Source organism: Mytilus edulis, chromosome 6 (genome assembly GCF_963676685.1).
Source record: "Mytilus edulis chromosome 6, xbMytEdul2.2, whole genome shotgun sequence".
In the NCBI taxonomy this organism is placed as follows: domain Eukaryota; kingdom Metazoa; phylum Mollusca; class Bivalvia; order Mytilida; family Mytilidae; genus Mytilus; species Mytilus edulis.
This window is the reverse complement of record NC_092349.1, coordinates 48,879,606-48,906,928: the sequence shown is the minus strand read 5'-3', so window position 1 is coordinate 48,906,928 and position 27,323 is coordinate 48,879,606. Positions and strand designations below refer to the sequence as shown.

At 37.6% G+C, this 27,323-nt stretch overlaps 39 non-coding genes across 39 annotated transcripts; 29 read left to right on the top strand and 10 right to left on the bottom strand.

Moving 5' to 3' along the window:
• Nucleotides 1-576: 576 nt before the first annotated feature.
• On the top strand, nt 577-648 carry Trnag-ucc (transfer RNA glycine (anticodon UCC)). The gene has a single exon. It is a non-coding gene; the product is annotated as a tRNA-Gly (tRNA).
• Nucleotides 649-1,304: 656 nt separating this feature from the next.
• Nucleotides 1,305-1,377, bottom strand: Trnav-aac (transfer RNA valine (anticodon AAC)). The gene has a single exon. It is a non-coding gene; the product is annotated as a tRNA-Val (tRNA).
• Nucleotides 1,378-1,753: 376 nt separating this feature from the next.
• Nucleotides 1,754-1,825, top strand: Trnap-cgg (transfer RNA proline (anticodon CGG)). The gene has a single exon. It is a non-coding gene; the product is annotated as a tRNA-Pro (tRNA).
• Nucleotides 1,826-3,402: 1,577 nt separating this feature from the next.
• Nucleotides 3,403-3,474, top strand: Trnag-ucc (transfer RNA glycine (anticodon UCC)). Its single transcript has one exon. It is a non-coding gene; the product is annotated as a tRNA-Gly (tRNA).
• A 248-nt stretch (nt 3,475-3,722) lies between these two features.
• On the top strand, nt 3,723-3,794 carry Trnag-ucc (transfer RNA glycine (anticodon UCC)). The gene has a single exon. It is a non-coding gene; the product is annotated as a tRNA-Gly (tRNA).
• Nucleotides 3,795-4,122: 328 nt separating this feature from the next.
• Nucleotides 4,123-4,195, bottom strand: Trnav-aac (transfer RNA valine (anticodon AAC)). The gene has a single exon. It is a non-coding gene; the product is annotated as a tRNA-Val (tRNA).
• Nucleotides 4,196-4,570: 375 nt separating this feature from the next.
• On the top strand, nt 4,571-4,642 carry Trnap-cgg (transfer RNA proline (anticodon CGG)). The gene has a single exon. It is a non-coding gene; the product is annotated as a tRNA-Pro (tRNA).
• Nucleotides 4,643-6,207: 1,565 nt separating this feature from the next.
• Trnag-ucc (transfer RNA glycine (anticodon UCC)) lies at nt 6,208-6,279 on the top strand. The gene has a single exon. It is a non-coding gene; the product is annotated as a tRNA-Gly (tRNA).
• Nucleotides 6,280-6,527: 248 nt separating this feature from the next.
• Trnag-ucc (transfer RNA glycine (anticodon UCC)) lies at nt 6,528-6,599 on the top strand. Its single transcript has one exon. It is a non-coding gene; the product is annotated as a tRNA-Gly (tRNA).
• A 330-nt stretch (nt 6,600-6,929) lies between these two features.
• Trnav-aac (transfer RNA valine (anticodon AAC)) lies at nt 6,930-7,002 on the bottom strand. Its single transcript has one exon. It is a non-coding gene; the product is annotated as a tRNA-Val (tRNA).
• Nucleotides 7,003-7,377: 375 nt separating this feature from the next.
• Trnap-cgg (transfer RNA proline (anticodon CGG)) lies at nt 7,378-7,449 on the top strand. Its single transcript has one exon. It is a non-coding gene; the product is annotated as a tRNA-Pro (tRNA).
• Nucleotides 7,450-8,993: 1,544 nt separating this feature from the next.
• Trnag-ucc (transfer RNA glycine (anticodon UCC)) lies at nt 8,994-9,065 on the top strand. Its single transcript has one exon. It is a non-coding gene; the product is annotated as a tRNA-Gly (tRNA).
• Nucleotides 9,066-9,313: 248 nt separating this feature from the next.
• On the top strand, nt 9,314-9,385 carry Trnag-ucc (transfer RNA glycine (anticodon UCC)). The gene has a single exon. It is a non-coding gene; the product is annotated as a tRNA-Gly (tRNA).
• A 329-nt stretch (nt 9,386-9,714) lies between these two features.
• Nucleotides 9,715-9,787, bottom strand: Trnav-aac (transfer RNA valine (anticodon AAC)). Its single transcript has one exon. It is a non-coding gene; the product is annotated as a tRNA-Val (tRNA).
• A 375-nt stretch (nt 9,788-10,162) lies between these two features.
• On the top strand, nt 10,163-10,234 carry Trnap-cgg (transfer RNA proline (anticodon CGG)). Its single transcript has one exon. It is a non-coding gene; the product is annotated as a tRNA-Pro (tRNA).
• Nucleotides 10,235-11,795: 1,561 nt separating this feature from the next.
• On the top strand, nt 11,796-11,867 carry Trnag-ucc (transfer RNA glycine (anticodon UCC)). Its single transcript has one exon. It is a non-coding gene; the product is annotated as a tRNA-Gly (tRNA).
• A 248-nt stretch (nt 11,868-12,115) lies between these two features.
• On the top strand, nt 12,116-12,187 carry Trnag-ucc (transfer RNA glycine (anticodon UCC)). Its single transcript has one exon. It is a non-coding gene; the product is annotated as a tRNA-Gly (tRNA).
• A 330-nt stretch (nt 12,188-12,517) lies between these two features.
• Trnav-aac (transfer RNA valine (anticodon AAC)) lies at nt 12,518-12,590 on the bottom strand. The gene has a single exon. It is a non-coding gene; the product is annotated as a tRNA-Val (tRNA).
• A 375-nt stretch (nt 12,591-12,965) lies between these two features.
• Trnap-cgg (transfer RNA proline (anticodon CGG)) lies at nt 12,966-13,037 on the top strand. Its single transcript has one exon. It is a non-coding gene; the product is annotated as a tRNA-Pro (tRNA).
• A 1,550-nt stretch (nt 13,038-14,587) lies between these two features.
• Nucleotides 14,588-14,659, top strand: Trnag-ucc (transfer RNA glycine (anticodon UCC)). Its single transcript has one exon. It is a non-coding gene; the product is annotated as a tRNA-Gly (tRNA).
• Nucleotides 14,660-14,907: 248 nt separating this feature from the next.
• Nucleotides 14,908-14,979, top strand: Trnag-ucc (transfer RNA glycine (anticodon UCC)). Its single transcript has one exon. It is a non-coding gene; the product is annotated as a tRNA-Gly (tRNA).
• Nucleotides 14,980-15,307: 328 nt separating this feature from the next.
• Trnav-aac (transfer RNA valine (anticodon AAC)) lies at nt 15,308-15,380 on the bottom strand. Its single transcript has one exon. It is a non-coding gene; the product is annotated as a tRNA-Val (tRNA).
• Nucleotides 15,381-15,755: 375 nt separating this feature from the next.
• Trnap-cgg (transfer RNA proline (anticodon CGG)) lies at nt 15,756-15,827 on the top strand. The gene has a single exon. It is a non-coding gene; the product is annotated as a tRNA-Pro (tRNA).
• Nucleotides 15,828-17,388: 1,561 nt separating this feature from the next.
• Trnag-ucc (transfer RNA glycine (anticodon UCC)) lies at nt 17,389-17,460 on the top strand. The gene has a single exon. It is a non-coding gene; the product is annotated as a tRNA-Gly (tRNA).
• A 248-nt stretch (nt 17,461-17,708) lies between these two features.
• Trnag-ucc (transfer RNA glycine (anticodon UCC)) lies at nt 17,709-17,780 on the top strand. Its single transcript has one exon. It is a non-coding gene; the product is annotated as a tRNA-Gly (tRNA).
• Nucleotides 17,781-18,110: 330 nt separating this feature from the next.
• On the bottom strand, nt 18,111-18,183 carry Trnav-aac (transfer RNA valine (anticodon AAC)). The gene has a single exon. It is a non-coding gene; the product is annotated as a tRNA-Val (tRNA).
• Nucleotides 18,184-18,558: 375 nt separating this feature from the next.
• Nucleotides 18,559-18,630, top strand: Trnap-cgg (transfer RNA proline (anticodon CGG)). The gene has a single exon. It is a non-coding gene; the product is annotated as a tRNA-Pro (tRNA).
• Nucleotides 18,631-20,180: 1,550 nt separating this feature from the next.
• Nucleotides 20,181-20,252, top strand: Trnag-ucc (transfer RNA glycine (anticodon UCC)). The gene has a single exon. It is a non-coding gene; the product is annotated as a tRNA-Gly (tRNA).
• Nucleotides 20,253-20,500: 248 nt separating this feature from the next.
• Trnag-ucc (transfer RNA glycine (anticodon UCC)) lies at nt 20,501-20,572 on the top strand. The gene has a single exon. It is a non-coding gene; the product is annotated as a tRNA-Gly (tRNA).
• Nucleotides 20,573-20,902: 330 nt separating this feature from the next.
• Nucleotides 20,903-20,975, bottom strand: Trnav-aac (transfer RNA valine (anticodon AAC)). Its single transcript has one exon. It is a non-coding gene; the product is annotated as a tRNA-Val (tRNA).
• A 375-nt stretch (nt 20,976-21,350) lies between these two features.
• Nucleotides 21,351-21,422, top strand: Trnap-cgg (transfer RNA proline (anticodon CGG)). Its single transcript has one exon. It is a non-coding gene; the product is annotated as a tRNA-Pro (tRNA).
• Nucleotides 21,423-22,970: 1,548 nt separating this feature from the next.
• Nucleotides 22,971-23,042, top strand: Trnag-ucc (transfer RNA glycine (anticodon UCC)). Its single transcript has one exon. It is a non-coding gene; the product is annotated as a tRNA-Gly (tRNA).
• A 248-nt stretch (nt 23,043-23,290) lies between these two features.
• Nucleotides 23,291-23,362, top strand: Trnag-ucc (transfer RNA glycine (anticodon UCC)). The gene has a single exon. It is a non-coding gene; the product is annotated as a tRNA-Gly (tRNA).
• Nucleotides 23,363-23,692: 330 nt separating this feature from the next.
• On the bottom strand, nt 23,693-23,765 carry Trnav-aac (transfer RNA valine (anticodon AAC)). The gene has a single exon. It is a non-coding gene; the product is annotated as a tRNA-Val (tRNA).
• A 375-nt stretch (nt 23,766-24,140) lies between these two features.
• On the top strand, nt 24,141-24,212 carry Trnap-cgg (transfer RNA proline (anticodon CGG)). The gene has a single exon. It is a non-coding gene; the product is annotated as a tRNA-Pro (tRNA).
• Nucleotides 24,213-25,762: 1,550 nt separating this feature from the next.
• On the top strand, nt 25,763-25,834 carry Trnag-ucc (transfer RNA glycine (anticodon UCC)). The gene has a single exon. It is a non-coding gene; the product is annotated as a tRNA-Gly (tRNA).
• Nucleotides 25,835-26,082: 248 nt separating this feature from the next.
• On the top strand, nt 26,083-26,154 carry Trnag-ucc (transfer RNA glycine (anticodon UCC)). The gene has a single exon. It is a non-coding gene; the product is annotated as a tRNA-Gly (tRNA).
• Nucleotides 26,155-26,484: 330 nt separating this feature from the next.
• Nucleotides 26,485-26,557, bottom strand: Trnav-aac (transfer RNA valine (anticodon AAC)). Its single transcript has one exon. It is a non-coding gene; the product is annotated as a tRNA-Val (tRNA).
• A 375-nt stretch (nt 26,558-26,932) lies between these two features.
• On the top strand, nt 26,933-27,004 carry Trnap-cgg (transfer RNA proline (anticodon CGG)). The gene has a single exon. It is a non-coding gene; the product is annotated as a tRNA-Pro (tRNA).
• Nucleotides 27,005-27,323: the final 319 nt, after the last annotated feature.

Sequence of the window (27,323 nt, the reverse complement as noted above, 5' to 3'; positions counted from 1 at the left end):
GGTCTTTGTTTCGTATACAGTGTATAACCTAAACATTCGCCGGGAAAGCAAATTCTCTTTTGTTTTTCAGTCTATCTTGTTCTGTTCAGCAGACTTTATCTCCAATTCTTCCTCACAGAAAACATTTTCTTCAAATAGTGGTTTAGAGAAAGTAACATATGTTCGAAGATTAATTACGCCCCTCAGTAATTGATTCGTATTTCCACTACAAATTAGCAATAACCTCGCTACACCTAGTGTACGATATTGTTAAATTAATTGCACAATGATGAGACAAAGAATTAAACTTTCAGGACCTCTTTTAAAAAGTTTCAACTTTGGATAATTTCTATACCGTATCAATTACGGAATAATTGGCATCAGCTATCATGTACTATGTAGCAGTGTAGAAGTAAATTTTTGTTAGCATGGGGAAATTTAAAAGAAATAGACATTGTAAGTTATATATCGATATCATTAAAGTTGTTATTTTTTTTTTTTAATCTAGCCTGCATATATGCATTGCCACGTAATTCAATAAACTGGCTGTATACCTTCTGTGCTATAAGAAAGAATTTCGTTCACATCAGTAAAATGGCGTCGGTGGTGTAACGGTTAGCATGGTTGCCTTCCAAGCAGTCGATCCGGGTTCGACTCCCGGCCGACGCACGTAATTTTTGTTAGGATTTGATGGAATCAAATATAGCATGTTCCTTACACTAGTTGACGAACTTTCGGAAATGTAGTGTTTCTTTATTTGCGAGAGAGGTAAACAATAGCTTGTTTTCAATATCTTTTTGTCTAACTGAACTCCAATAGGTTAAGATACAATTTGCTATAAAACTTCAAATATATGAAGCTTTATATATTGGATGGGTGCGATATATGTCTAAGAGAATTTAAACAGGTGTATTTATGGCGTCGGTGGTGTAACGGTTAGCATGGTTGCCTTCCAAGCAGTCGATCCGGGTTCGACTCCCCGCCGGCCGACGCACGAATTTTTTATATTGTATGAAATTTATTGTCTACGTCATGTGAAAAAAAAAAAATACTCTGACCATTCCGATTCCTGTTGTCTCAGTGCTTCCACAACTTTTTAATAGAAGCACCCCCAGTGATTTCAAATTTCGGACCTACTCGGTATACCAACATTAATTTCAACTCTTTACCAATCAAAGTTGATACAACTGAACCGTTTGGACCAGTAGTGCTGACAACTTTTGACACTAACTATAGTAATCTTGAAAACAAAGTAAAACCGACAGCAAACTTTTTGAACGTTGATGCAATTTCAAATTGGCCATTCTTAAAGACAGCAAAATAGATGTTTCCGCTGAGGATTGAACTCAGGACCTTCCGCGTGTTAAGCGGATGTGATAACCACTACACCACGGAAACCATGGGATCTAGGTTGTGAATTTAAGCTAAAACCATGACGGAAATCAAAGGCATGTAGCATTGCAGCTCAGGCATATCAACAGTTGACCTAATTGATGGATAACTAAATTTCTGCCGGCAGACAAACGCTATTTTATCATGTGCGTCCTTTATTTTGTATTCGAAATCTCAAATTGATCCGACACCGCAGTGTAAACTTTAATTTTTAGTTATTCCTTTCACATAGAAACCGTACTTAATTTGCAATCGATAGCTTACAATTTGTCAATGAAAATAAAATATTCTAGAGATTGGAATACTTGTTCACTGTCTTGGCACAATGTGGTATGTGATATGAAATTATTTATAATCTATTTAATTTCACTTAGCAGTGTCAGGCTCGTTGGTCTAGTGGTATGATTCTCGCTTCGGGTGCGAGAGGTCCCGGGTTCGACTCCCGGACGAGCCCTAATTTTTGGCATTGCAAAAGGATCCGCTCATTAAACATCAAATCGCGAAACTGGGGTACCAATGTTGTAAGGCCACAATTTGGAGAATCACGGGCCGCACAAATATATAAGCAGCCTATTCAAAGCGTAATTTATCGTTACCCATCTGGTCTTCCCGTCCTCATCAATGTCAGCCTGCAAAATGGGCCTATAGACATTACTCGTGATACAACTCAAAAGGGAGTCTCCAACTATGTACAGTATATGCATCCAACTAGTATATTTCCTACCATAGAGGTGTCATGGATACTAGAATATATTTATTAAATGGTCTTGATCATGTTAATCTTTGGGCCTCGGTGGATTTTGCTTCGCTTCTTTCGTATTTAAAATTGGCGCCAACGTACTTCAGCCGTATCTATCCTGCCTTAATTATGACACTTTGTCGTAACCGTGGTGATTTCGTCTCATTCTTCGTCCAGGGATTCCTGACTGCGGATCGATGTTCACATTCCGGTCGCCGGGTAAGTCAGATTTGTGTCAAGTTCCTCCCAGACAGACTACACACATTGCATAATGGCCCACAACGGTTCTAGAAAGGTTATCATTTGAAAGAAGTAATAAGACTGACACTAACACCATGTCGTGGTATACATTTTCGATGCTAAAAAGTGGTAAATTAATTTTTTTACTCTCTCTCTCTCTCCTCTCTCTCTCTCTCTCTCATCTCTCTCTCTCTCTCTCTCTCTCTCTCTCTCTCTCTCTCTCTCTCTCTCTCTTTTTTTTTTTATCCATCTGTTGCTGGATATTCTCCTATTCTTTTTGAGTTTCTAAATTTCATCCTTTCAAATTCCGCTATCCAAAAGTATAGTATTTGCGTCATATACGTCATCGTTATCGTCCTCTTATTAACTGCGTTTTTTTTTCTTTAATCATGAATTTGATACATTTTCTTATAAGTTTATATTACGCCTCGGGCAATTATACTGTTCGTGTCGTCATCATGTAAACATATGTTCACCGGTCTTTGTTTCGTATACAGTGTATAACCTAAACATTCGCCGGGAAAGCAAATTCTCTTTTGTTTTTCAGTCTATCTTGTTCTGTTCAGCAGACTTTATCTCCAATTCTTCCTCACAGAAAACATTTTCTTCAAATAGTGGTTTAGAGAAAGTAACATATGTTCGAAGATTAATTACGCCCCTCAGTAATTGATTCGTATTTCCACTACAAATTAGCATAACCTCGCTACACCTAGTGTACGATATTGTTAAATTAATTGCACAATGATGAGACAAAGAATTAAACTTTCAGGACCTCTTTTTAAAAAGTTTCAACTTTGGATAATTTCTATACCGTATCAATTACGGAATAATTGGCATCAGCTATCATGTACTATGTAGCAGTGTAGAAGTAAATATTTTGTTAGCATGGGGAAATTTAAAGAAATAGACATTGTAAGTTATATATCGATATCATTAAAGTTGTTATTTTTTTTTTTTAATCTAGCCTGCATATATGCATTGCCACGTAATTCAATAAACTGGCTGTATACTTCTGTGCTATAAGAAAGAATTTCGTTCACATCAGTAACATGGCGTCGGTGGTGTAACGGTTAGCATGGTTGCCTTCCAAGCAGTCGATCCGGGTTCGACTCCCGGCCGACGCACGTAATTTTTGTTAGGATTTGATGGAATCAAATATAGCATGTTCCTTACACTAGTTGACGAACTTTCGGAAATGTAGTGTTTCTTTATTTGCGAGAGAGGTAAACAATAGCTTGTTTTCATATCTTTTTGTCTAACTGAACTCCAATAGGTTAAGATACAATTTGCTATAAAACTTCAAATATATGAAGCTTTATATATTGGATGGGTGCGATATATGTCTAAGAGAATTTAAACAGGTGTATTTATGGCGTCGGTGGTGTAACGGTTAGCATGGTTGCCTTCCAAGCAGTCGATCCGGGTTCGACTCCCGGCCGACGCACGAATTTTTTATATTGTATGAAATTTATTGTCTACGTCATGTGAAAAAAAAAAATACTCTGACCATTCCGATTCCTGTTGTCTCAGTGCTTCCACAACTTTTTAATAGAAGCACCCCAGTGATTTCAAATTTCGGACTACTCGGTATACCAACATTAATTTCAACTCTTTACCATCAAAGTTGATACAACTGAACCGTTTGGACCAGTAGTGCTGAACAACTTTTGACACTAACTATAGTAATCTTGAAACAAAGTAAAACCGACAGCAAACTTTTTGAACGTTGATGCAATTTCAAATTGGCCATTCTTAAAGACAGCAAAAATAGATGTTTCCGCTGAGGATTGAACTCAGGACCTTCCGCGTGTTAAGCGGATGTGATAACCACTACACCACGGAAACCATGGGGATCTAGGTGTGAATTTAAGCTTAAAACCATGACGGAAATCAAAGGCATGTAGCATTGCAGCTCAGGCATATCAACAGTTGACCTAATTGATGGATAACTAAATTTCTGCCGGCAGACAAACGCTATTTTATCATGTGTCGTCTTTATTTTGTATTCGAAATCTCAAATTGATCCGACACGCAGTGTAAACTTTAATTTTTAGTTATTCCTTTCACATAGAAACCGTACTTAATTTGCAATCGATAGCTACAATTTGTCAATGAAAATAAAATATTCTAGAGATTGGAATACTTGTTCACTGTCTTGGCACAATGTGGTATGTGATATGAAATTATTTATAATCTATTTAATTTCACTTAGCAGTGTCAGGCTCGTTGGTCTAGTGGTATGATTCTCGCTTCGGGTGCGAGAGGTCCCGGGTTCGACTCCCGGACGAGCCCTAATTTTTGGCATTGCAAAAGGATCCGCTCATTAAACATCAAATCGCGAAACTGGGGTACCAATGTTGTAAGGCCACAATTTGGAGAATCACGCCGCACAAATATATAAGCAGCCTATTCAAAGCGTAATTTATCGTTACCCATCTGGTCTTCCCGTCCTCATCAATGTCAGCCTGCAAAATGGGCTATAGACATTACTCGTGATACAACTCAAAAGGGAGTCTCCAACTATGTACAGTATATGCATCCAACTAGTATATTTCCTACCATAGAGGTGTCATGGATACTAGAATATATTTATAAATGGTCTTGATCATGTTAATCTTTTGGGCCTCGGTGGATTTTGCTTCGCTTCTTTCGTATTTAAAATTGGGCGCAACGTACTTCAGCCGTATCTATCCTGCCTTAATTATGACACTTTGTCGTAACCGTGGTGATTTCGTCTCATTCTTCGTCCAGGGATTCCTGACTGCGGATCGATGTTCACATTCCGGTCGCCCGGTAAGTCAGATTTGTGTCAAGTTCCTCCCAGACAGACTACACACATTGCATAATGGCCCACACGGTTCTAGAAAGGTTATCATTTGAAAGAAGTAATAAGACTGACACTAACACCATGTCGTGGTATACATTTTCGATGCTAAAAAGTGGTAAATTAATTTTTTTTTACTCTCTCTCTCTCTCTCTCTCTCTCTCTCTCTCTCTCTCTCTCTCTCTCTCTCTCTCTCTCTCTCTCTCTCTCTCTCTCTTTTTTTTATCCATCTGTTGCTGGATATTCTCCTATTCTTTTTGAGTTTCTAAATTTCATCCTTTCAATTCGCTATCCAAAAGTATAGTATTTGCGTCATATACGTCATCGTTATCGTCCTCTTATTAACTGCGGTTTTTTTTTCTTTAAATCATGAATTTGATACATTTTCTTATAAGTTTATATTACGCCTCGGGCAATTATACTGTTCGTGTCGTCATCATGTAAACATATGTTCACCGGTCTTTGTTTCGTATACAGTGTATAACCTAAACATTCGCCGGGAAAGCAAATTCTCTTTTGTTTTTCAGTCTATCTTGTTCTGTTCAGCAGACTTTATCTCCAATTCTTCCTCACAGAAAACATTTTCTTCAAATAGTGGTTTAGAGAAAGTAACATATGTTCGAAGATTAATTACGCCCCTCAGTAATTGATTCGTATTTCCACTACAAATTAGCATAACCTCGCTACACCTAGTGTACGATATTGTTAAATTAATTGCACAATGATGAGACAAAGAATTAAACTTTCAGGACCTCTTTTTAAAAAGTTTCAACTTTGGATAATTTCTATACCGTATCAATTACGGAATAATTGGCATCAGCTATCATGTACTATGTAGCAGTGTAGAAGTAAATATTTTGTTAGCATGGGGAAATTTAAAAGAAATAGACATTGTAAGTTATATATCGATATCATTAAAGTTGTTATTTTTTTTTTTTAATCTAGCCTGCATATATGCATTGCCACGTAATTCAATAAACTGGCTGTATACTTCTGTGCTATAAGAAAGAATTTCGTTCACATCAGTAACATGGCGTCGGTGGTGTAACGGTTAGCATGGTTGCCTTCCAAGCAGTCGATCCGGGTTCGACTCCCGGCCGACGCACGTAATTTTTGTTAGGATTTGATGGAATCAAATATAGCATGTTCCTTACACTAGTTGACGAACTTTCGGAAATGTAGTGTTTCTTTATTTGCGAGAGAGGTAAACAATAGCTTGTTTTCATATCTTTTTGTCTAACTGAACTCCAATAGGTTAAGATACAATTTGCTATAAAACTTCAAATATATGAAGCTTTATATATTGGATGGGTGCGATATATGTCTAAGAGAATTTAAACAGATGTATTTATGGCGTCGGTGGTGTAACGGTTAGCATGGTTGCCTTCCAAGCAGTCGATCCGGGTTCGACTCCCGGCCGACGCACGAATTTTTTATATTGTATGAAATTTATTGTCTACGTCATGTGAAAAAAAAAAAATACTCTGACCATTCCGATTCCTGTTGTCTCAGTGCTTCCACAACTTTTTAATAGAAGCACCCCAGTGATTTCAAATTTCGGACTACTCGGTATACCAACATTAATTTCAACTCTTTACCAATCAAAGTTGATACAACTGAACCGTTTGGACCAGTAGTGCTGAACAACTTTTGACACTAACTATAGTAATCTTGAAACAAAGTAAAACCGACAGCAAACTTTTTGAACGTTGATGCAATTTCAAATTGGCCATTCTTAAAGACAGCAAAAATAGATGTTTCCGCTGAGGATTGAACTCAGGACCTTCCGCGTGTTAAGCGGATGTGATAACCACTACACCACGGAAACCATGGGGATCTAGGTGTGAATTTAAGCTTAAAACCATGACGGAAATCAAAGGCATGTAGCATTGCAGCTCAGGCATATCAACAGTTGACCTAATTGATGGATAACTAAATTTCTGCCGGCAGACAAACGCTATTTTATCATGTGTCGTCTTTATTTTGTATTCGAAATCTCAAATTGATCCGACACGCAGTGTAAACTTTAATTTTTAGTTATTCCTTTCACATAGAAACCGTACTTAATTTGCAATCGATAGCTACAATTTGTCAATGAAAATAAAATATTCTAGAGATTGGAATACTTGTTCACTGTCTTGGCACAATGTGGTATGTGATATGAAATTATTTATAATCTATTTAATTTCACTTAGCAGTGTCAGGCTCGTTGGTCTAGTGGTATGATTCTCGCTTCGGGTGCGAGAGGTCCCGGGTTCGACTCCCGGACGAGCCCTAATTTTTGGCATTGCAAAAGGATCCGCTCATTAAACATCAAATCGCGAAACTGGGGTACCAATGTTGTAAGGCCACAATTTGGAGAATCACGGCCGCACAAATATATAAGCAGCCTATTCAAAGCGTAATTTATCGTTACCCATCTGGTCTTCCCGTCCTCATCAATGTCAGCCTGCAAAATGGGCTATAGACATTACTCGTGATACAACTCAAAAGGGAGTCTCCAACTATGTACAGTATATGCATCCAACTAGTATATTTCCTACCATAGAGGTGTCATGGATACTAGAATATATTTATTAAATGGTCTTGATCATGTTAATCTTTTGGGCCTCGGTGGATTTTGCTTCGCTTCTTTCGTATTTAAAATTGGCGCAACGTACTTCAGCCGTATCTATCCTGCCTTAATTATGACACTTTGTCGTAACCGTGGTGATTTCGTCTCATTCTTCGTCCAGGGATTCCTGACTGCGGATCGATGTTCACATTCCGGTCGCCGGTAAGTCAGATTTGTGTCAAGTTCCTCCCAGACAGACTACACACATTGCATAATGGCCCACACGGTTCTAGAAAGGTTATCATTTGAAAGAAGTAATAAGACTGACACTAACACCATGTCGTGGTATACATTTTCGATGCTAAAAAGTGGTAAATTAATTTTTTTTACTCTCTCTCTCTCTCTCTCTCTCTCTCTCTCTCTCTCTCTCTCTCTCTCTCTCTCTCTCTTTTTTTTATCCATCTGTTGCTGGATATTCTCCTATTCTTTTTGAGTTTCTAAATTTCATCCTTTCAATTCCGCTATCCAAAAGTATAGTATTTGCGTCATATACGTCATCGTTATCGTCCTCTTATTAACTGCGTTTTTTTTTTTCTTTAATCATGAATTTGATACATTTTCTTATAAGTTTATATTACGCCTCGGGCAATTATACTGTTCGTGTCGTCATCATGTAAACATATGTTCACCGGTCTTTGTTTCGTATACAGTGTATAACCTAAACATTCGCCGGGAAAGCAAATTCTCTTTTGTTTTTCAGTCTATCTTGTTCTGTTCAGCAGACTTTATCTCCAATTCTTCCTCACAGAAAACATTTTCTTCAAATAGTGGTTTAGAGAAAGTAACATATGTTCGAAGATTAATTACGCCCCTCAGTAATTGATTCGTATTTCCACTACAAATTAGCATAACCTCGCTACACCTAGTGTACGATATTGTTAAATTAATTGCACAATGATGAGACAAAGAATTAAACTTTCAGGACCTCTTTTAAAAAGTTTCAACTTTGGATAATTTCTATACCGTATCAATTACGGAATAATTGGCATCAGCTATCATGTACTATGTAGCAGTGTAGAAGTAAATATTTTGTTAGCATGGGGGAAATTTAAAAGAAATAGACATTGTAAGTTATATATCGATATCATTAAAGTTGTTATTTTTTTTTTTAATCTAGCCTGCATATATGCATTGCCACGTAATTCAATAAACTGGCTGTATACTTCTGTGCTATAAGAAAGAATTTCGTTCACATCAGTAACATGGCGTCGGTGGTGTAACGGTTAGCATGGTTGCCTTCCAAGCAGTCGATCCGGGTTCGACTCCCGGCCGACGCACGTAATTTTTGTTAGGATTTGATGGAATCAAATATAGCATGTTCCTTACACTAGTTGACGAACTTTCGGAAATGTAGTGTTTCTTTATTTGCGAGAGAGGTAAACAATAGCTTGTTTTCATATCTTTTTGTCTAACTGAACTCCAATAGGTTAAGATACAATTTGCTATAAAACTTCAAATATATGAAGCTTTATATATTGGATGGGTGCGATATATGTCTAAGAGAATTTAAACAGGTGTATTTATGGCGTCGGTGGTGTAACGGTTAGCATGGTTGCCTTCCAAGCAGTCGATCCGGGTTCGACTCCCGGCCGACGCACGAATTTTTTATATTGTATGAAATTTATTGTCTACGTCATGTGAAAAAAAAAAATACTCTGACCATTCCGATTCCTGTTGTCTCAGTGCTTCCACAACTTTTTAATAGAAGCACCCCAGTGATTTCAAATTTCGGACTACTCGGTATACCAACATTAATTTCAACTCTTTACCAATCAAAGTTGATACAACTGAACCGTTTGGACCAGTAGTGCTGAACAACTTTTGACACTAACTATAGTAATCTTGAAACAAAGTAAAACCGACAGCAAACTTTTTGAACGTTGATGCAATTTCAAATTGGCCATTCTTAAAGACAGCAAAAATAGATGTTTCCGCTGAGGATTGAACTCAGGACCTTCCGCGTGTTAAGCGGATGTGATAACCACTACACCACGGAAACCATGGGGATCTAGGTGTGAATTTAAGCTTAAAACCATGACGGAAATCAAAGGCATGTAGCATTGCAGCTCAGGCATATCAACAGTTGACCTAATTGATGGATAACTAAATTTCTGCCGGCAGACAAACGCTATTTTATCATGTGTCGTCTTTATTTTGTATTCGAAATCTCAAATTGATCCGACACGCAGTGTAAACTTTAATTTTTAGTTATTCCTTTCACATAGAAACCGTACTTAATTTGCAATCGATAGCTACAATTTGTCAATGAAAATAAAATATTCTAGAGATTGGAATACTTGTTCACTGTCTTGGCACAATGTGGTATGTGATATGAAATTATTTATAATCTATTTAATTTCACTTAGCAGTGTCAGGCTCGTTGGTCTAGTGGTATGATTCTCGCTTCGGGTGCGAGAGGTCCCGGGTTCGACTCCCGGACGAGCCCTAATTTTTGGCATTGCAAAAGGATCCGCTCATTAAACATCAAATCGCGAACTGGGGTACCAATGTTGTAAGGCCACAATTTGGAGAATCACGGCCGCACAAATATATAAGCAGCCTATTCAAAGCGTAATTTATCGTTACCCATCTGGTCTTCCCGTCCTCATCAATGTCAGCCTGCAAAATGGGCTATAGACATTACTCGTGATACAACTCAAAAGGGAGTCTCCAACTATGTACAGTATATGCATCCAACTAGTATATTTCCTACCATAGAGGTGTCATGGATACTAGAATATATTTATTAAATGGTCTTGATCATGTTAATCTTTTGGGCCTCGGTGGATTTTGCTTCGCTTCTTTCGTATTTAAAATTGGCGCAACGTACTTCAGCCGTATCTATCCTGCCTTAATTATGACACTTTGTCGTAACCGTGGTGATTTCGTCTCATTCTTCGTCCAGGGATTCCTGACTGCGGATCGATGTTCACATTCCGGTCGCCGGTAAGTCAGATTTGTGTCAAGTTCCTCCCAGACAGACTACACACATTGCATAATGGCCCACACGGTTCTAGAAAGGTTATCATTTGAAAGAAGTAATAAGACTGACACTAACACCATGTCGTGGTATACATTTTCGATGCTAAAAAGTGGTAAATTAATTTTTTTTACTCTCTCTCTCTCTCTCTCTCTCTCTCTCTCTCTCTCTCTCTCTCTCTCTCTCTCTCTCTCTCTCTCTCTCTCTCTCTTTTTTTTATCCATCTGTTGCTGGATATTCTCCTATTCTTTTTGAGTTTCTAAATTTCATCCTTTCAATTCCGCTATCCAAAAGTATAGTATTTGCGTCATATACGTCATCGTTATCGTCCTCTTATTAACTGCGGTTTTTTTTTCTTTAATCATGAATTTGATACATTTTCTTATAAGTTTATATTACGCCTCGGGCAATTATACTGTTCGTGTCGTCATCATGTAAACATATGTTCACCGGTCTTTGTTTCGTATACAGTGTATAACCTAAACATTCGCCGGGAAAGCAAATTCTCTTTTGTTTTTCAGTCTATCTTGTTCTGTTCAGCAGACTTTATCTCCAATTCTTCCTCACAGAAAACATTTTCTTCAAATAGTGGTTTAGAGAAAGTAACATATGTTCGAAGATTAATTACGCCCCTCAGTAATTGATTCGTATTTCCACTACAAATTAGCATAACCTCGCTACACCTAGTGTACGATATTGTTAAATTAATTGCACAATGATGAGACAAAGAATTAAACTTTCAGGACCTCTTTTTAAAAAGTTTCAACTTTGGATAATTTCTATACCGTATCAATTACGGAATAATTGGCATCAGCTATCATGTACTATGTAGCAGTGTAGAAGTAAATATTTTGTTAGCATGGGGAAATTTAAAAGAAATAGACATTGTAAGTTATATATCGATATCATTAAAGTTGTTATTTTTTTTTTTTAATCTAGCCTGCATATATGCATTGCCACGTAATTCAATAAACTGGCTGTATACTTCTGTGCTATAAGAAAGAATTTCGTTCACATCAGTAACATGGCGTCGGTGGTGTAACGGTTAGCATGGTTGCCTTCCAAGCAGTCGATCCGGGTTCGACTCCCGGCCGACGCACGTAATTTTTGTTAGGATTTGATGGAATCAAATATAGCATGTTCCTTACACTAGTTGACGAACTTTCGGAAATGTAGTGTTTCTTTATTTGCGAGAGAGGTAAACAATAGCTTGTTTTCATATCTTTTTGTCTAACTGAACTCCAATAGGTTAAGATACAATTTGCTATAAAACTTCAAATATATGAAGCTTTATATATTGGATGGGTGCGATATATGTCTAAGAGAATTTAAACAGATGTATTTATGGCGTCGGTGGTGTAACGGTTAGCATGGTTGCCTTCCAAGCAGTCGATCCGGGTTCGACTCCCGGCCGACGCACGAATTTTTTATATTGTATGAAATTTATTGTCTACGTCATGTGAAAAAAAAAAAATACTCTGACCATTCCGATTCCTGTTGTCTCAGTGCTTCCACAACTTTTTAATAGAAGCACCCCAGTGATTTCAAATTTCGGACTACTCGGTATACCAACATTAATTTCAACTCTTTACCAATCAAAGTTGATACAACTGAACCGTTTGGACCAGTAGTGCTGAACAACTTTTGACACTAACTATAGTAATCTTGAAACAAAGTAAAACCGACAGCAAACTTTTTGAACGTTGATGCAATTTCAAATTGGCCATTCTTAAAGACAGCAAAAATAGATGTTTCCGCTGAGGATTGAACTCAGGACCTTCCGCGTGTTAAGCGGATGTGATAACCACTACACCACGGAAACCATGGGGATCTAGGTGTGAATTTAAGCTTAAAACCATGACGGAAATCAAAGGCATGTAGCATTGCAGCTCAGGCATATCAACAGTTGACCTAATTGATGGATAACTAAATTTCTGCCGGCAGACAAACGCTATTTTATCATGTGTCGTCTTTATTTTGTATTCGAAATCTCAAATTGATCCGACACGCAGTGTAAACTTTAATTTTTAGTTATTCCTTTCACATAGAAACCGTACTTAATTTGCAATCGATAGCTACAATTTGTCAATGAAAATAAAATATTCTAGAGATTGGAATACTTGTTCACTGTCTTGGCACAATGTGGTATGTGATATGAAATTATTTATAATCTATTTAATTTCACTTAGCAGTGTCAGGCTCGTTGGTCTAGTGGTATGATTCTCGCTTCGGGTGCGAGAGGTCCCGGGTTCGACTCCCGGACGAGCCCTAATTTTTGGCATTGCAAAAGGATCCGCTCATTAAACATCAAATCGCGAAACTGGGGTACCAATGTTGTAAGGCCACAATTTGGAGAATCACGGCCGCACAAATATATAAGCAGCCTATTCAAAGCGTAATTTATCGTTACCCATCTGGTCTTCCCGTCCTCATCAATGTCAGCCTGCAAAATGGGCTATAGACATTACTCGTGATACAACTCAAAAGGGAGTCTCCAACTATGTACAGTATATGCATCCAACTAGTATATTTCCTACCATAGAGGTGTCATGGATACTAGAATATATTTATTAAATGGTCTTGATCATGTTAATCTTTTGGGCCTCGGTGGATTTTGCTTCGCTTCTTTCGTATTTAAAATTGGCGCAAACGTACTTCAGCCGTATCTATCCTGCCTTAATTATGACACTTTGTCGTAACCGTGGTGATTTCGTCTCATTCTTCGTCCAGGGATTCCTGACTGCGGATCGATGTTCACATTCCGGTCGCCGGTAAGTCAGATTTGTGTCAAGTTCCTCCCAGACAGACTACACACATTGCATAATGGCCCACACGGTTCTAGAAAGGTTATCATTTGAAAGAAGTAATAAGACTGACACTAACACCATGTCGTGGTATACATTTTCGATGCTAAAAAGTGGTAAATTAATTTTTTTTACTCTCTCTCTCTCTCTCTCTCTCTCTCTCCTCTCTCTCTCTCTCTCTCTCTCTCTCTCTCTCTCTTTTTTTTATCCATCTGTTGCTGGATATTCTCCTATTCTTTTTGAGTTTCTAAATTTCATCCTTTCAATTCCGCTATCCAAAAGTATAGTATTTGCGTCATATACGTCATCGTTATCGTCCTCTTATTAACTGCGTTTTTTTTTTCTTTAATCATGAATTTGATACATTTTCTTATAAGTTTATATTACGCCTCGGGCAATTATACTGTTCGTGTCGTCATCATGTAAACATATGTTCACCGGTCTTTGTTTCGTATACAGTGTATAACCTAAACATTCGCCGGGAAAGCAAATTCTCTTTTGTTTTTCAGTCTATCTTGTTCTGTTCAGCAGACTTTATCTCCAATTCTTCCTCACAGAAAACATTTTCTTCAAATAGTGGTTTAGAGAAAGTAACATATGTTCGAAGATTAATTACGCCCCTCAGTAATTGATTCGTATTTCCACTACAAATTAGCATAACCTCGCTACACCTAGTGTACGATATTGTTAAATTAATTGCACAATGATGAGACAAAGAATTAAACTTTCAGGACCTCTTTTTAAAAAGTTTCAACTTTGGATAATTTCTATACCGTATCAATTACGGAATAATTGGCATCAGCTATCATGTACTATGTAGCAGTGTAGAAGTAAATATTTTGTTAGCATGGGGGAAATTTAAAAGAAATAGACATTGTAAGTTATATATCGATATCATTAAAGTTGTTATTTTTTTTTTTAATCTAGCCTGCATATATGCATTGCCACGTAATTCAATAAACTGGCTGTATACTTCTGTGCTATAAGAAAGAATTTCGTTCACATCAGTAACATGGCGTCGGTGGTGTAACGGTTAGCATGGTTGCCTTCCAAGCAGTCGATCCGGGTTCGACTCCCGGCCGACGCACGTAATTTTTGTTAGGATTTGATGGAATCAAATATAGCATGTTCCTTACACTAGTTGACGAACTTTCGGAAATGTAGTGTTTCTTTATTTGCGAGAGAGGTAAACAATAGCTTGTTTTCATATCTTTTTGTCTAACTGAACTCCAATAGGTTAAGATACAATTTGCTATAAAACTTCAAATATATGAAGCTTTATATATTGGATGGGTGCGATATATGTCTAAGAGAATTTAAACAGGTGTATTTATGGCGTCGGTGGTGTAACGGTTAGCATGGTTGCCTTCCAAGCAGTCGATCCGGGTTCGACTCCCGGCCGACGCACGAATTTTTTATATTGTATGAAATTTATTGTCTACGTCATGTGAAAAAAAAAATACTCTGACCATTCCGATTCCTGTTGTCTCAGTGCTTCCACAACTTTTTAATAGAAGCACCCCAGTGATTTCAAATTTCGGACTACTCGGTATACCAACATTAATTTCAACTCTTTACCAATCAAAGTTGATACAACTGAACCGTTTGGACCAGTAGTGCTGAACAACTTTTGACACTAACTATAGTAATCTTGAAACAAAGTAAAACCGACAGCAAACTTTTTGAACGTTGATGCAATTTCAAATTGGCCATTCTTAAAGACAGCAAAAATAGATGTTTCCGCTGAGGATTGAACTCAGGACCTTCCGCGTGTTAAGCGGATGTGATAACCACTACACCACGGAAACCATGGGGATCTAGGTGTGAATTTAAGCTTAAAACCATGACGGAAATCAAAGGCATGTAGCATTGCAGCTCAGGCATATCAACAGTTGACCTAATTGATGGATAACTAAATTTCTGCCGGCAGACAAACGCTATTTTATCATGTGTCGTCTTTATTTTGTATTCGAAATCTCAAATTGATCCGACACGCAGTGTAAACTTTAATTTTTAGTTATTCCTTTCACATAGAAACCGTACTTAATTTGCAATCGATAGCTACAATTTGTCAATGAAAATAAAATATTCTAGAGATTGGAATACTTGTTCACTGTCTTGGCACAATGTGGTATGTGATATGAAATTATTTATAATCTATTTAATTTCACTTAGCAGTGTCAGGCTCGTTGGTCTAGTGGTATGATTCTCGCTTCGGGTGCGAGAGGTCCCGGGTTCGACTCCCGGACGAGCCCTAATTTTTGGCATTGCAAAAGGATCCGCTCATTAAACATCAAATCGCGAAACTGGGGTACCAATGTTGTAAGGCCACAATTTGGAGAATCACGGCCGCACAAATATATAAGCAGCCTATTCAAAGCGTAATTTATCGTTACCCATCTGGTCTTCCCGTCCTCATCAATGTCAGCCTGCAAAATGGGCTATAGACATTACTCGTGATACAACTCAAAAGGGAGTCTCCAACTATGTACAGTATATGCATCCAACTAGTATATTTCCTACCATAGAGGTGTCATGGATACTAGAATATATTTATTAAATGGTCTTGATCATGTTAATCTTTTGGGCCTCGGTGGATTTTGCTTCGCTTCTTTCGTATTTAAAATTGGCGCAACGTACTTCAGCCGTATCTATCCTGCCTTAATTATGACACTTTGTCGTAACCGTGGTGATTTCGTCTCATTCTTCGTCCAGGGATTCCTGACTGCGGATCGATGTTCACATTCCGGTCGCCGGTAAGTCAGATTTGTGTCAAGTTCCTCCCAGACAGACTACACACATTGCATAATGGCCCACACGGTTCTAGAAAGGTTATCATTTGAAAGAAGTAATAAGACTGACACTAACACCATGTCGTGGTATACATTTTCGATGCTAAAAAGTGGTAAATTAATTTTTTTTACTCTCTCTCTCTCTCTCTCTCTCTCTCTCTCTCTCTCTCTCTCTCTCTCTCTCTCTCTCTCTCTCTCTCTCTCTCTTTTTTTTTATCCATCTGTTGCTGGATATTCTCCTATTCTTTTTGAGTTTCTAAATTTCATCCTTTCAATTCCGCTATCCAAAAGTATAGTATTTGCGTCATATACGTCATCGTTATCGTCCTCTTATTAACTGCGGTTTTTTTTTCTTTAATCATGAATTTGATACATTTTCTTATAAGTTTATATTACGCCTCGGGCAATTATACTGTTCGTGTCGTCATCATGTAAACATATGTTCACCGGTCTTTGTTTCGTATACAGTGTATAACCTAAACATTCGCCGGGAAAGCAAATTCTCTTTTGTTTTTCAGTCTATCTTGTTCTGTTCAGCAGACTTTATCTCCAATTCTTCCTCACAGAAAACATTTTCTTCAAATAGTGGTTTAGAGAAAGTAACATATGTTCGAAGATTAATTACGCCCCTCAGTAATTGATTCGTATTTCCACTACAAATTAGCATAACCTCGCTACACCTAGTGTACGATATTGTTAAATTAATTGCACAATGATGAGACAAAGAATTAAACTTTCAGGACCTCTTTTTAAAAAGTTTCAACTTTGGATAATTTCTATACCGTATCAATTACGGAATAATTGGCATCAGCTATCATGTACTATGTAGCAGTGTAGAAGTAAATATTTTGTTAGCATGGGGAAATTTAAAAGAAATAGACATTGTAAGTTATATATCGATATCATTAAAGTTGTTATTTTTTTTTTTTAATCTAGCCTGCATATATGCATTGCCACGTAATTCAATAAACTGGCTGTATACTTCTGTGCTATAAGAAAGAATTTCGTTCACATCAGTAACATGGCGTCGGTGGTGTAACGGTTAGCATGGTTGCCTTCCAAGCAGTCGATCCGGGTTCGACTCCCGGCCGACGCACGTAATTTTTGTTAGGATTTGATGGAATCAAATATAGCATGTTCCTTACACTAGTTGACGAACTTTCGGAAATGTAGTGTTTCTTTATTTGCGAGAGAGGTAAACAATAGCTTGTTTTCATATCTTTTTGTCTAACTGAACTCCAATAGGTTAAGATACAATTTGCTATAAAACTTCAAATATATGAAGCTTTATATATTGGATGGGTGCGATATATGTCTAAGAGAATTTAAACAGATGTATTTATGGCGTCGGTGGTGTAACGGTTAGCATGGTTGCCTTCCAAGCAGTCGATCCGGGTTCGACTCCCGGCCGACGCACGAATTTTTTATATTGTATGAAATTTATTGTCTACGTCATGTGAAAAAAAAAAAATACTCTGACCATTCCGATTCCTGTTGTCTCAGTGCTTCCACAACTTTTTAATAGAAGCACCCCAGTGATTTCAAATTTCGGACTACTCGGTATACCAACATTAATTTCAACTCTTTACCAATCAAAGTTGATACAACTGAACCGTTTGGACCAGTAGTGCTGAACAACTTTTGACACTAACTATAGTAATCTTGAAACAAAGTAAAACCGACAGCAAACTTTTTGAACGTTGATGCAATTTCAAATTGGCCATTCTTAAAGACAGCAAAAATAGATGTTTCCGCTGAGGATTGAACTCAGGACCTTCCGCGTGTTAAGCGGATGTGATAACCACTACACCACGGAAACCATGGGGATCTAGGTGTGAATTTAAGCTTAAAACCATGACGGAAATCAAAGGCATGTAGCATTGCAGCTCAGGCATATCAACAGTTGACCTAATTGATGGATAACTAAATTTCTGCCGGCAGACAAACGCTATTTTATCATGTGTCGTCTTTATTTTGTATTCGAAATCTCAAATTGATCCGACACGCAGTGTAAACTTTAATTTTTAGTTATTCCTTTCACATAGAAACCGTACTTAATTTGCAATCGATAGCTACAATTTGTCAATGAAAATAAAATATTCTAGAGATTGGAATACTTGTTCACTGTCTTGGCACAATGTGGTATGTGATATGAAATTATTTATAATCTATTTAATTTCACTTAGCAGTGTCAGGCTCGTTGGTCTAGTGGTATGATTCTCGCTTCGGGTGCGAGAGGTCCCGGGTTCGACTCCCGGACGAGCCCTAATTTTTGGCATTGCAAAAGGATCCGCTCATTAAACATCAAATCGCGAAACTGGGGTACCAATGTTGTAAGGCCACAATTTGGAGAATCACGGCCGCACAAATATATAAGCAGCCTATTCAAAGCGTAATTTATCGTTACCCATCTGGTCTTCCCGTCCTCATCAATGTCAGCCTGCAAAATGGGCTATAGACATTACTCGTGATACAACTCAAAAGGGAGTCTCCAACTATGTACAGTATATGCATCCAACTAGTATATTTCCTACCATAGAGGTGTCATGGATACTAGAATATATTTATTAAATGGTCTTGATCATGTTAATCTTTTGGGCCTCGGTGGATTTTGCTTCGCTTCTTTCGTATTTAAAATTGGCGCAACGTACTTCAGCCGTATCTATCCTGCCTTAATTATGACACTTTGTCGTAACCGTGGTGATTTCGTCTCATTCTTCGTCCAGGGATTCCTGACTGCGGATCGATGTTCACATTCCGGTCGCCGGTAAGTCAGATTTGTGTCAAGTTCCTCCCAGACAGACTACACACATTGCATAATGGCCCACACGGTTCTAGAAAGGTTATCATTTGAAAGAAGTAATAAGACTGACACTAACACCATGTCGTGGTATACATTTTCGATGCTAAAAAGTGGTAAATTAATTTTTTTTACTCTCTCTCTCTCTCTCTCTCTCTCTCTCTCTCTCTCTCTCTCTCTCTCTCTCTCTCTCTCTCTTTTTTTTTATCCATCTGTTGCTGGATATTCTCCTATTCTTTTTGAGTTTCTAAATTTCATCCTTTCAATTCCGCTATCCAAAAGTATAGTATTTGCGTCATATACGTCATCGTTATCGTCCTCTTATTAACTGCGTTTTTTTTTTTCTTTAATCATGAATTTGATACATTTTCTTATAAGTTTATATTACGCCTCGGGCAATTATACTGTTCGTGTCGTCATCATGTAAACATATGTTCACCGGTCTTTGTTTCGTATACAGTGTATAACCTAAACATTCGCCGGGAAAGCAAATTCTCTTTTGTTTTTCAGTCTATCTTGTTCTGTTCAGCAGACTTTATCTCCAATTCTTCCTCACAGAAAACATTTTCTTCAAATAGTGGTTTAGAGAAAGTAACATATGTTCGAAGATTAATTACGCCCCTCAGTAATTGATTCGTATTTCCACTACAAATTAGCATAACCTCGCTACACCTAGTGTACGATATTGTTAAATTAATTGCACAATGATGAGACAAAGAATTAAACTTTCAGGACCTCTTTTTAAAAAGTTTCAACTTTGGATAATTTCTATACCGTATCAATTACGGAATAATTGGCATCAGCTATCATGTACTATGTAGCAGTGTAGAAGTAAATATTTTGTTAGCATGGGGAAATTTAAAAGAAATAGACATTGTAAGTTATATATCGATATCATTAAAGTTGTTATTTTTTTTTTTTAATCTAGCCTGCATATATGCATTGCCACGTAATTCAATAAACTGGCTGTATACTTCTGTGCTATAAGAAAGAATTTCGTTCACATCAGTAACATGGCGTCGGTGGTGTAACGGTTAGCATGGTTGCCTTCCAAGCAGTCGATCCGGGTTCGACTCCCGGCCGACGCACGTAATTTTTGTTAGGATTTGATGGAATCAAATATAGCATGTTCCTTACACTAGTTGACGAACTTTCGGAAATGTAGTGTTTCTTTATTTGCGAGAGAGGTAAACAATAGCTTGTTTTCATATCTTTTTGTCTAACTGAACTCCAATAGGTTAAGATACAATTTGCTATAAAACTTCAAATATATGAAGCTTTATATATTGGATGGGTGCGATATATGTCTAAGAGAATTTAAACAGGTGTATTTATGGCGTCGGTGGTGTAACGGTTAGCATGGTTGCCTTCCAAGCAGTCGATCCGGGTTCGACTCCCGGCCGACGCACGAATTTTTTATATTGTATGAAATTTATTGTCTACGTCATGTGAAAAAAAAAAAATACTCTGACCATTCCGATTCCTGTTGTCTCAGTGCTTCCACAACTTTTTAATAGAAGCACCCCAGTGATTTCAAATTTCGGACTACTCGGTATACCAACATTAATTTCAACTCTTTACCAATCAAAGTTGATACAACTGAACCGTTTGGACCAGTAGTGCTGAACAACTTTTGACACTAACTATAGTAATCTTGAAACAAAGTAAAACCGACAGCAAACTTTTTGAACGTTGATGCAATTTCAAATTGGCCATTCTTAAAGACAGCAAAAATAGATGTTTCCGCTGAGGATTGAACTCAGGACCTTCCGCGTGTTAAGCGGATGTGATAACCACTACACCACGGAAACCATGGGGATCTAGGTGTGAATTTAAGCTTAAAACCATGACGGAAATCAAAGGCATGTAGCATTGCAGCTCAGGCATATCAACAGTTGACCTAATTGATGGATAACTAAATTTCTGCCGGCAGACAAACGCTATTTTATCATGTGTCGTCTTTATTTTGTATTCGAAATCTCAAATTGATCCGACACGCAGTGTAAACTTTAATTTTTAGTTATTCCTTTCACATAGAAACCGTACTTAATTTGCAATCGATAGCTACAATTTGTCAATGAAAATAAAATATTCTAGAGATTGGAATACTTGTTCACTGTCTTGGCACAATGTGGTATGTGATATGAAATTATTTATAATCTATTTAATTTCACTTAGCAGTGTCAGGCTCGTTGGTCTAGTGGTATGATTCTCGCTTCGGGTGCGAGAGGTCCCGGGTTCGACTCCCGGACGAGCCCTAATTTTTGGCATTGCAAAAGGATCCGCTCATTAAACATCAAATCGCGAAACTGGGGTACCAATGTTGTAAGGCCACAATTTGGAGAATCACGGCCGCACAAATATATAAGCAGCCTATTCAAAGCGTAATTTATCGTTACCCATCTGGTCTTCCCGTCCTCATCAATGTCAGCCTGCAAAATGGGCTATAGACATTACTCGTGATACAACTCAAAAGGGAGTCTCCAACTATGTACAGTATATGCATCCAACTAGTATATTTCCTACCATAGAGGTGTCATGGATACTAGAATATATTTATTAAATGGTCTTGATCATGTTAATCTTTTGGGCCTCGGTGGATTTTGCTTCGCTTCTTTCGTATTTAAAATTGGCGCAACGTACTTCAGCCGTATCTATCCTGCCTTAATTATGACACTTTGTCGTAACCGTGGTGATTTCGTCTCATTCTTCGTCCAGGGATTCCTGACTGCGGATCGATGTTCACATTCCGGTCGCCGGTAAGTCAGATTTGTGTCAAGTTCCTCCCAGACAGACTACACACATTGCATAATGGCCCACACGGTTCTAGAAAGGTTATCATTTGAAAGAAGTAATAAGACTGACACTAACACCATGTCGTGGTATACATTTTCGATGCTAAAAAGTGGTAAATTAATTTTTTTTACTCTCTCTCTCTCTCTCTCTCTCTCTCTCTCTCTCTCTCTCTCTCTCTCTCTCTCTCTCTCTTTTTTTTTATCCATCTGTTGCTGGATATTCTCCTATTCTTTTTGAGTTTCTAAATTTCATCCTTTCAATTCCGCTATCCAAAAGTATAGTATTTGCGTCATATACGTCATCGTTATCGTCCTCTTATTAACTGCGTTTTTTTTTTTCTTTAATCATGAATTTGATACATTTTCTTATAAGTTTATATTACGCCTCGGGCAATTATACTGTTCGTGTCGTCATCATGTAAACATATGTTCACCGGTCTTTGTTTCGTATACAGTGTATAACCTAAACATTCGCCGGGAAAGCAAATTCTCTTTTGTTTTTCAGTCTATCTTGTTCTGTTCAGCAGACTTTATCTCCAATTCTTCCTCACAGAAAACATTTTCTTCAAATAGTGGTTTAGAGAAAGTAACATATGTTCGAAGATTAATTACGCCCCTCAGTAATTGATTCGTATTTCCACTACAAATTAGCATAACCTCGCTACACCTAGTGTACGATATTGTTAAATTAATTGCACAATGATGAGACAAAGAATTAAACTTTCAGGACCTCTTTTTAAAAAGTTTCAACTTTGGATAATTTCTATACCGTATCAATTACGGAATAATTGGCATCAGCTATCATGTACTATGTAGCAGTGTAGAAGTAAATATTTTGTTAGCATGGGGAAATTTAAAAGAAATAGACATTGTAAGTTATATATCGATATCATTAAAGTTGTTATTTTTTTTTTTTAATCTAGCCTGCATATATGCATTGCCACGTAATTCAATAAACTGGCTGTATACTTCTGTGCTATAAGAAAGAATTTCGTTCACATCAGTAACATGGCGTCGGTGGTGTAACGGTTAGCATGGTTGCCTTCCAAGCAGTCGATCCGGGTTCGACTCCCGGCCGACGCACGTAATTTTTGTTAGGATTTGATGGAATCAAATATAGCATGTTCCTTACACTAGTTGACGAACTTTCGGAAATGTAGTGTTTCTTTATTTGCGAGAGAGGTAAACAATAGCTTGTTTTCATATCTTTTTGTCTAACTGAACTCCAATAGGTTAAGATACAATTTGCTATAAAACTTCAAATATATGAAGCTTTATATATTGGATGGGTGCGATATATGTCTAAGAGAATTTAAACAGGTGTATTTATGGCGTCGGTGGTGTAACGGTTAGCATGGTTGCCTTCCAAGCAGTCGATCCGGGTTCGACTCCCGGCCGACGCACGAATTTTTTATATTGTATGAAATTTATTGTCTACGTCATGTGAAAAAAAAAAAATACTCTGACCATTCCGATTCCTGTTGTCTCAGTGCTTCCACAACTTTTTAATAGAAGCACCCCAGTGATTTCAAATTTCGGACTACTCGGTATACCAACATTAATTTCAACTCTTTACCAATCAAAGTTGATACAACTGAACCGTTTGGACCAGTAGTGCTGAACAACTTTTGACACTAACTATAGTAATCTTGAAACAAAGTAAAACCGACAGCAAACTTTTTGAACGTTGATGCAATTTCAAATTGGCCATTCTTAAAGACAGCAAAAATAGATGTTTCCGCTGAGGATTGAACTCAGGACCTTCCGCGTGTTAAGCGGATGTGATAACCACTACACCACGGAAACCATGGGGATCTAGGTGTGAATTTAAGCTTAAAACCATGACGGAAATCAAAGGCATGTAGCATTGCAGCTCAGGCATATCAACAGTTGACCTAATTGATGGATAACTAAATTTCTGCCGGCAGACAAACGCTATTTTATCATGTGTCGTCTTTATTTTGTATTCGAAATCTCAAATTGATCCGACACGCAGTGTAAACTTTAATTTTTAGTTATTCCTTTCACATAGAAACCGTACTTAATTTGCAATCGATAGCTACAATTTGTCAATGAAAATAAAATATTCTAGAGATTGGAATACTTGTTCACTGTCTTGGCACAATGTGGTATGTGATATGAAATTATTTATAATCTATTTAATTTCACTTAGCAGTGTCAGGCTCGTTGGTCTAGTGGTATGATTCTCGCTTCGGGTGCGAGAGGTCCCGGGTTCGACTCCCGGACGAGCCCTAATTTTTGGCATTGCAAAAGGATCCGCTCATTAAACATCAAATCGCGAAACTGGGGTACCAATGTTGTAAGGCCACAATTTGGAGAATCACGGCCGCACAAATATATAAGCAGCCTATTCAAAGCGTAATTTATCGTTACCCATCTGGTCTTCCCGTCCTCATCAATGTCAGCCTGCAAAATGGGCTATAGACATTACTCGTGATACAACTCAAAAGGGAGTCTCCAACTATGTACAGTATATGCATCCAACTAGTATATTTCCTACCATAGAGGTGTCATGGATACTAGAATATATTTATTAAATGGTCTTGATCATGTTAATCTTTTGGGCCTCGGTGGATTTTGCTTCGCTTCTTTCGTATTTAAAATTGGCGCAACGTACTTCAGCCGTATCTATCCTGCCTTAATTATGACACTTTGTCGTAACCGTGGTGATTTCGTCTCATTCTTCGTCCAGGGATTCCTGACTGCGGATCGATGTTCACATTCCGGTCGCCGGTAAGTCAGATTTGTGTCAAGTTCCTCCCAGACAGACTACACACATTGCATAATGGCCCACACGGTTCTAGAAAGGTTATCATTTGAAAGAAGTAATAAGACTGACACTAACACCATGTCGTGGTATACATTTTCGATGCTAAAAAGTGGTAAATTAATTTTTTTTACTCTCTCTCTCTCTCTCTCTCTCTCTCTCTCTCTCTCTCTCTCTCTCTCTCTCTCTCTCTCTCTTTTTTTTTATCCATCTGTTGCTGGATATTCTCCTATTCTTTTTGAGTTTCTAAATTTCATCCTTTCAATTCCGCTATCCAAAAGTATAGTATTTGCGTCATATACGTCATCGTTATCGTCCTCTTATTAACTGCGTTTTTTTTTTTCTTTAATCATGAATTTGATACATTTTCTTATAAGTTTATATTACGCCTCGGGCAATTATACTGTTCGTGTCGTCATCATGTAAACATATGTTCACCGGTCTTTGTTTCGTATACAGTGTATAACCTAAACATTCGCCGGGAAAGCAAATTCTCTTTTGTTTTTCAGTCTATCTTGTTCTGTTCAGCAGACTTTATCTCCAATTCTTCCTCACAGAAAACATTTTCTTCAAATAGTGGTTTAGAGAAAGTAACATATGTTCGAAGATTAATTACGCCCCTCAGTAATTGATTCGTATTTCCACTACAAATTAGCATAACCTCGCTACACCTAGTGTACGATATTGTTAAATTAATTGCACAATGATGAGACAAAGAATTAAACTTTCAGGACCTCTTTTTAAAAAGTTTCAACTTTGGATAATTTCTATACCGTATCAATTACGGAATAATTGGCATCAGCTATCATGTACTATGTAGCAGTGTAGAAGTAAATATTTTGTTAGCATGGGGAAATTTAAAAGAAATAGACATTGTAAGTTATATATCGATATCATTAAAGTTGTTATTTTTTTTTTTTAATCTAGCCTGCATATATGCATTGCCACGTAATTCAATAAACTGGCTGTATACTTCTGTGCTATAAGAAAGAATTTCGTTCACATCAGTAACATGGCGTCGGTGGTGTAACGGTTAGCATGGTTGCCTTCCAAGCAGTCGATCCGGGTTCGACTCCCGGCCGACGCACGTAATTTTTGTTAGGATTTGATGGAATCAAATATAGCATGTTCCTTACACTAGTTGACGAACTTTCGGAAATGTAGTGTTTCTTTATTTGCGAGAGAGGTAAACAATAGCTTGTTTTCATATCTTTTTGTCTAACTGAACTCCAATAGGTTAAGATACAATTTGCTATAAAACTTCAAATATATGAAGCTTTATATATTGGATGGGTGCGATATATGTCTAAGAGAATTTAAACAGGTGTATTTATGGCGTCGGTGGTGTAACGGTTAGCATGGTTGCCTTCCAAGCAGTCGATCCGGGTTCGACTCCCGGCCGACGCACGAATTTTTTATATTGTATGAAATTTATTGTCTACGTCATGTGAAAAAAAAAAAATACTCTGACCATTCCGATTCCTGTTGTCTCAGTGCTTCCACAACTTTTTAATAGAAGCACCCCAGTGATTTCAAATTTCGGACTACTCGGTATACCAACATTAATTTCAACTCTTTACCAATCAAAGTTGATACAACTGAACCGTTTGGACCAGTAGTGCTGAACAACTTTTGACACTAACTATAGTAATCTTGAAACAAAGTAAAACCGACAGCAAACTTTTTGAACGTTGATGCAATTTCAAATTGGCCATTCTTAAAGACAGCAAAAATAGATGTTTCCGCTGAGGATTGAACTCAGGACCTTCCGCGTGTTAAGCGGATGTGATAACCACTACACCACGGAAACCATGGGGATCTAGGTGTGAATTTAAGCTTAAAACCATGACGGAAATCAAAGGCATGTAGCATTGCAGCTCAGGCATATCAACAGTTGACCTAATTGATGGATAACTAAATTTCTGCCGGCAGACAAACGCTATTTTATCATGTGTCGTCTTTATTTTGTATTCGAAATCTCAAATTGATCCGACACGCAGTGTAAACTTTAATTTTTAGTTATTCCTTTCACATAGAAACCGTACTTAATTTGCAATCGATAGCTACAATTTGTCAATGAAAATAAAATATTCTAGAGATTGGAATACTTGTTCACTGTCTTGGCACAATGTGGTATGTGATATGAAATTATTTATAATCTATTTAATTTCACTTAGCAGTGTCAGGCTCGTTGGTCTAGTGGTATGATTCTCGCTTCGGGTGCGAGAGGTCCCGGGTTCGACTCCCGGACGAGCCCTAATTTTTGGCATTGCAAAAGGATCCGCTCATTAAACATCAAATCGCGAAACTGGGGTACCAATGTTGTAAGGCCACAATTTGGAGAATCACGGCCGCACAAATATATAAGCAGCCTATTCAAAGCGTAATTTATCGTTACCCATCTGGTCTTCCCGTCCTCATCAATGTCAGCCTGCAAAATGGGCTATAGACATTACTCGTGATACAACTCAAAAGGGAGTCTCCAACTATGTACAGTATATGCATCCAACTAGTATATTTCCTACCATAGAGGTGTCATGGATACTAGAATATATTTATTAAATGGTCTTGATCAT